An 8,100-nucleotide genomic window follows, 5' to 3' on the forward strand; every position below is an offset into this window, starting at 1 on the left:
TCCTCCCCCTACATGCTCCTCTACCTCATCCTCTTCTCTTCTCCCTCATGCATTCTCCTCCTAATGAGTGCTCCTTCTTCCTCCTACTCATGCCTGGATTTGCCTCCTCTTTCTCATGCCCCTGTACTATGATTGCCTACTGATGCCCATTATCCCCTACTTCTCCCTCTTCCCTCTTGCTCAAGCTTTCTTCTTCTCCTCCCTCCTCATGCTTGCACTACCTTTTATCATGGCCTCCCAACCTTTCTCAACACTTTGCAATTACTTATGGCACTATTTGCGGCGGACACCTTGAAGAAGTACCATGTGAACTTATAGTCAAAGGATCAATATGTGCTCTATAGTCTTCATTTTCAATGAAAAAAACATATTGACGCATTGCTAGTGCTTAAAATAGAAGGATCCAAGATACAAGGTTGCTCCCTAGTGTTCTTAAGGAAATTTCTTACTCTAGAATATCCATGGTGCTGCATTATTTGTACTTTTATTCACTTATGCTATTTATGGAGGATGTGATGGGCACAATGGGAATGGATGATATTGAATGTTCATAGACAAACGAAATCATTTGAGTAGTGAAGGATTAAAGACACAAAGGGATACATATGCAAGTTGTTCAAGATGAGATACAAGATTTCAAGTGTATTGTGGATGCAAAGGAGATGGTTGGAGTTGATGTAAGATGTGAAGCTTAAACACATTTATAGTGCCACTATCAATGCCTTGGTTAATAAAGCATCTTGTTGAGCAACACAAATTATGCCTATTAGATAATACATCATTTCTAAAATGATGTTTGTTCATGTTTGCAGCATGGACCATGATGTTTATTCATTTTTGCAGCACTAACATAGAAGGCGTGAATAAGTCACATTATTGACCCAAGGCAACCTAGTGATCCATTCCAATGTGTTGTACATGGGATTGCACCAAATTACAAGTTAGATGTGCAATTTAGTATGGGTAGCCTTACTGGTGTTTCTGATAGGTTTAGATCTAGGTACTTACTCGAGGTTTCAAAGACCCCTATTCTTGATGGGTTCTTGACATATTAGAGCTAGCAAAGAAGAGAGAGAGTCATGAAGCCTTTTTGTAATACAATTTGAAATACAAAGATCTATTTTTAATAATGCTCTTCTATCTATGGCTAGATTTTCTCATTCATATATGATTAAATGGTGGATCTTTTTTATATAAACCTAGCGCAAAAGTTATAGCTATTTGAATTAATTGTTTTTGTCAAAAGTGGATCTATTGTTATATCATATTCCATGCCAAATTTATATCACATTCCATGAAATTAAGTGTTATTGCTGATATTGCATCGAATATTTTATATATACAAATTTGGGCACTTTGTGGAAATTACAAGCCAAGAGAATTGTCTAGGGAAATTTGGCCATTCCAATGATCATTTATATTAAATCTAGAAAGAATTTGACCATGACACAGAAGCAACAATTGATTGGACACCATGGGATATCCAAAAACACCAAAACTTGCCATGAGCCACGAGCTTGCCACAAAGAAAATTTGGCCATTTGGAGGGTATCCAAATTGCCAAATTCATGATGTGACAAATTTTGGTGTTTTGGGGCACTATATGCCACCCCTATCATCTTTCTATTGTGTGTTGCGATCGAATCCCTCTATCTACCCCTTCAAAGTCTATATTTCTTCAAACAATTAATGAATTGCATCAAAGTCTTACATAGGAAAACATTTAAAAAGGAAATACTTACTAAATGATGTACCAAAAAATAAAAGAATTTTGTAATAAAGGAAGGGATCAATCCAACACAATAAATGATGGTTGGTCTCTTTAAATATATGAACTTGTGTGCCTTGCAAAGAACCTCAATTCCAACCGCTTGCGCATTTGATTTTCTATACATCTTGCCCATGGAGGCACCTTGTAGGCTTGCTCTATTAATATAATTTCTCATTTAATACAAAATTTTTAAATCTTTCAATGCTTCACCTTGTAAACATTTCATTTTCTATGTTTATCTATGTCGAATTTGATTTATTTCATAACTTCTATGAAGAAATATAGATTTTAAAGGGGTAGATGAAGGAATTTGACTGTGATGCAAAAGATATAGTTAATCAGGGTGGGATGTAGTGTACAAACACCAAAACCCTCCAAGGCACAACATTGGCCATTTGGACAACCTCCAAATGGCCAAATTCCCACCATCGTGGGTTGTGGTGTTTTGGACATTGCATGATGTCACAACCAACTTCTACTTCTATGTCATGGTCATATTTCTTTTAGATTTCATAGAGATTATCATTGAAATGGTTGAAGTTTGCCAAGAGCATTTTATTAGCTTGTAATTACGTCAAATTGACATAAGTTGAAATTAAAATAGTAGATGCAATACTTATAGCACCTAATTGCATGGAATATTGTGAGAATAATAAAATAATTATATTTTTTGCATAGTAACCCCAATTTTAGCTTTTTTAAGTTCAAAAATCAAGAGTGTATTTAGTTCAAAAATCAAGAGCATGAGTAACTCTATGAGATTCGACTAGAAAAATAAGTCCATGACTTTTTTTTTACAAATCTTCAAATTCAATGTAGAAGACCCTTGAAATTTAGTGACAAGTTGAGGTGGTCATAATCTTGTAACAATAAGAGAAGCCATGTGATGGAATTGTCACTATTTTGAGTGATGTTAGAATGCCCAACAATGACATACAACAAGACCTTGCACTTCCATTATTCAATAGGCCCTTGTGGTGAAAACTTGCTATGGGAGACCACAATGTGTCCTCACTGCTCAACAAATGTAGTGCACAATGTGTTCTTCTACTTGATCAATGCAGTGCATTAGTGAGTGATATGAACCAAATGTGCTATGAATATTGCATCTTTGAGAATGGAACTTATTTTATAGGGTTTGGGTATACAAGGGGTTAAGTGAGGAACTTTCACTTTCACTTTTATTCTAGAAGTCATATTAGTGCTTTGAATACATCATTGAAAGATCAATTAACATTGGAAGATATGAAAATTTAAAGGATCAATAAAATAGAATAAAGGAAGGCATAGATCAAGACAATGTTATCATGGTAAGCAAAATCGTGAGATTTGAAACTATTTTGATGGGCTTTGTCTTTTCTAGGTCTTCTAATGTAATGGTTGTTGAATTGCTATAGTAGACATTTCAATAAATTGCAGGACTATTTTCTACACCATCCAATTCATGAAGCAAAGCTATGAAAATGCAAAATACAAAACATGCCTATACTAGTCAAACACATTGTTTAATGGTGGTAAGAGGAATGAAATCGATACTATGCATGCCCTTCTGTAGACACTTGCATACATTTTTCACAACTTAAGGTAAAATGGAAGGATTATAACACACCATGCTCCATCACAAAAAGGTGTTCTTGCACATCACTTAGATAGTCTCCATTGTATGTGATGGTCATGCCTAAATCCTCATGAATGGTAATGAACTTACCTAAAGAAGACTCCATTGGTTTCCACCCCTCAAATTTTAAAGAAAATATATCTACCATGAATAAGTGATCCTTCAAAATTGACATAAAAATTTCTAATGCAATCATTACAATCGGTGGCCTTCACCCCTCAGTTGGCTAAAATGGAGCATGGTTTATGTGTGGAGCTAGTGCGCTATTGACACATGGCAATTTAATGGGAGACTAATCCCATATGCATTGGTGCCCACCCAAGGGGCTTGAATATAAAAAGACTTGTTTGTCCTCTCTCTCTAATCCCTCTTAGGATTTTTTGGGAGGAGAGAGAGGCTCTATTGCATGGCTAGGGGGTTTGGGACCCCCCGTACCTGGTGCACACGTGGTGACTTCTACACCAACATGGTATCAGAGCAGTCGATCAGACTACGGACTGTGCAGAATTTTGAGACGGCCCCCACGTGGGTGACACGGCTCTTTGGCGGCAGATTGGTCACAATCCGTGTGGCTACTTGAAGTGCAACTTCATGATCACTATGGTGGTGGTAGCTCTTCATGACTCGTGATGCATGTACCTCCTTGTTGACTTTGGCACCTATGCTAGTCATGGAGTTTGGTGGTAGCTGACCTTTGTTTGGTGGTCCGATCTTGTGTTTGTTCATGACCAGGTTTGATCAGCTCCATGGTTGGTTTACCTTGAGGTTTTTCCACAGGGGGGTGTTGGAGGTGGTGGCCTTCATCCCTCGATTGGCTAAAATGGAGCATGGTTTGTGTGTAGAGCTAGCGTCTTGTCGACACATGGCAATTTGATGGGAGACTAATCCCATATGCATTGGGGCTTGAATATAAAAAGACTTGTTTGTTCTCTCTCTCTAATCCCTCCTGGGACTTTTTGGGAGGAGAGAGAGGCTCTATTGCATGGCTAGGGGATGGGGTTTGGGACCCCCCATACCCGGTGCACACATGGCGACTTCTGCGCCAACAATCATATCCTATATTGATTGAGTGATGGAACAAGAACATGCTATTAAAAAAACCTCTTTACTTATGAACTAGGTGGTTTTTTTTCCAAAGTTAAATTTAAAAATGCCTCCTATTATTGTAATCCATGTTAAATTTTTCAAAAAGTTAAATTAAAATACCCCTCCTTTTGGATGCACATGGTATAGTAAAATTTTGTGAGGTGAATACCCCGAGAATGGACGTCCAATACAAAGGGTGGATGGGGTGCATTTTGGGGGGGGAGAGAGAGAGAGAGAGAGAGAGAGAGAGCAACCCAAAGTTAAAGGGGTTAGCAAAGTAGCTATAGGAGGGGAAAGAGCAACTATAGGAGGGGAAGATCAAGAGAGAAAAGACTAGGAGGGAGCAGAGGAAGAGAGAGAAGGGAAAGAGGGGATAGGTAGCTGTAGGTGGTGTTGTCACCCATAATTTAAGAGTGGAAGAGAAATAGGTGGACCAAAAGAGAGTAGTAGAGAAAGAAGGGGTAGACATATAGTACACAAGAGGAGAAGGTAAATTTCCTGTAAATTTGCCCAAGAGATCCCATAAAGTGTTCAATTCAGGGACAATCTAGTGGGGAGGGTGCAAATGGTAGGCAAGTCAAGCATATGCTAAGGGGGGGGAAGGATGGTTTGAGTCATCCCATGTGTAAGAGAAACATCCAATATTTTTTGAGCCTCCGGGTGCCCATTTTCAGTGTTTCAAATGTCATTCTGGGGGTTTTGGCCCGCTTCGGATGCATCGGTGATGTTAAAAGTACCAAATTTTGCACTGTGCATTAGTGGAGTTATGTCATATTTTAAGGTTTTAGAGGAAAGAAAAATGAAGAAATTGTGAATTTCTCTCAGGGCCCCAAAATTAGCTCCCCTTTTTCCTGATGTTACCAAAGTGTAACAAATGGCTAACGATATTTGGCTTGCCTAGGGAGGTAGTGGAACACGACTCATTATGAGCAATGGGACAACAATCTTAGATCCATAGATTACATATTTATGTAATCACATGCACTTTTTCATGATTTATATACATGGAAATAATTTTCACATAGTGACAAAAATAAGCACAAAATAGACTTCTCACCTTAAAAGAGACTAAAACACAACAATCTACTATTGGTAATCTACACAATACCACCAGTAGATGGTATATTCACTCTCAGTAGTTTGAAGCTTACTACTAATACGATGAGCACTATCACCAACAAAGACATAAATACCAATGATAAACTTTGTGGCATTTTGGACGATGGTGCTCCTTGTATCATTAATGATAAATTATCTAATACCATAGGCAATGATAATTTATTACCACTAGTGATGGTCTATTATTGCTAGTAAAATACTATTATTAGAGATAATAGTAACACTCCACATATAGCCATCTTTGATGCTTTGTAAATTTTTCTTGCCCATCTATCATATAGTATCATCATGCAATCATGTTGCATCATGCTGCATGTTGCATCTTGTCACGTAGCATCATCATGCATTACATCATGTTGCATCTTGTCATGTAGAATCGTCATGCATAATATCATGTTGCATTATGTGGGAACATGTACCATTTTCATGCATTATATCATCATCATGTTGAATTATGCATTAAACCATCAATGTGTTGCATACTATCATGTGAGATATTGCATGCATTGAGATTAAATGTTATACCCAGGAAATAAAGCTATTTTAAATTAAGGATGCTTTTCAACTACTTTGTAGCAGTTTGGAGCCATGAAGACTCTGTAAGCAATCAACCACCAAGTAAACCTACAACATGGTATGCTTTGAAGCACAAAGAGATGAGCATGGTTGTTGCTTGTGACATTGTGAGGGGGGCACTGCAATCCTTATGTAAGATTTTATCATTTTGTTGAATAACAATTAGTACTACTTGCTAATAAATATAATACAAATATGCCTAATATATCCCAAAGGGATTGGAAAGACAATTGTAGGTAAAGGGAGGTTGTTGCTTGTGACATTGTGAGGGGGGCACTACAATCCTTATGTAAGTTTGTTCTATAACAATTAGTACTACTTGCTAATAAATTGAATACAAATATGCCTAATATATCCCAAAGGCGTGAGAAAGACAATTGTAGGTAAAGGGAGATCCATTTCTTATAGGTAGATACTTAAGGGGTGCACCACTAAGAAATCGTAGGTATCACATGGGTTCAAGGGCTATTAAAAAAACCCCTCAACTAAAATTTTTTTCCCAATAAAACCACCCCTCTTTACTAATAAACTAATGTATTTTTTTCTAAGTTGAATTAGAAACCCCCTTTTGTTATTGTAAACCTGTTAAAATTTTTCCAAAAGTGGAATTAAAATACCCCTCCTTTTGATTGCATGTGGTACACTATAATTTTGGGAGGTGAACCCCCCGAGGGTAGATATGGAGAGGTGGACGTCTTCTCTTCTCCCTCTCCCTATCTTCTTCTCAAGGCCTACTAATTCTCCTTTGAGTTACTACAGACTATGGGTTACTCAAGTTTCTTTCTCTTCTTTTTTCCTCTCTTTTTCTCTTCTTTTCATAAGCATATGCCTATGCCTATGCCTATGCATATCCTTCTCCTTTCTTTCTCTTCTTTTTTCCTCTCTTTTTCTCTTCTTTTCATAAGCACATGCCTATGCCTATGCCTATACCTATGCATGTCCTTCTCCTTCTCCTTCTCCATCTCGTTTCTTTCTCTTATTTTTTCCTCTCTTTTTCTCTTCTTTTCATAAGCATATGCCTATGCCTATGCCTACGCCTATGCTTATGCTTATGCATGAGCATATGCTCATATGCTTATGCATAAGCATGAGCATATGCTTTCTCAATGTATTCTCTTATGCTTTGTCAATGTATTCTCATATGCTTTCTCAATGTATTCTCTTGTTTTTTATTTTTTGTTTTCGTGTTTGTGTTTACGTTAGACATGGGATCACGTCGCATGTCCGACGAGTGTAGAAATCCTTGTAGGAGCAGACATCATGATCTCTATTCTCCAGAGGACTTTGATTCCCCTCAGGCGACACCTCAGGGGCCTACCCCTACAACTACCCGTGGCTCTTGACTCCTCTCGTACGTAGCACTATGGCTACCCCTCAGGGAACTCCTTTGCTAGCAGTCCATGGCTTTGTTGGGAGTCCCAATGAGTTTGTGGTACAAATGACCGATGAGGAGGCAACGAAATTCTTCTCTCTACTATCCCAAAGGATCTTAGCAATTCCCTCCCCTGCACCGATGGCTAGACCTACTGCTGAGCCATCCCCTTGTGCCTCTTGGACTGAGGGATCATCACCTCGGCATGCCCATCATAAGGGAAGGAAGAGTAGGAGGGGTCGCTTATGTTGTGATGACTCGGGAGATGTAGACGAGGCAGCACACTCACATCCCTGTAGGTCTCCACTTGGTCCCGAGACCCAGTACCAGTCAAGTCCCTTGCCCTCTCCTACTCCCACTACTACTCCTTGCTTAGGAAGCACTTGCACAAACACTACTCGCTCTAACTCTTCCACTACCATGAGTCCTCCTTACCCAGTCGAGGACCTGTCTTATCAAATCACGGCTGCTAGAGAGATAATAGAAGATAAAAAGGGCAAAGCAGTGATGGCCACCATGAGGCGGTTGATGAGCCATCACTTCAAGAGCGGCATTGCT

Source organism: Dipteris shenzhenensis, chromosome 11 (assembly GCF_047967505.1).
Source record: "Dipteris shenzhenensis isolate YYH24624 ecotype China chromosome 11, Dip_SZ_1.0, whole genome shotgun sequence".
Lineage (NCBI taxonomy): Eukaryota > Viridiplantae > Streptophyta > Polypodiopsida > Gleicheniales > Dipteridaceae > Dipteris > Dipteris shenzhenensis.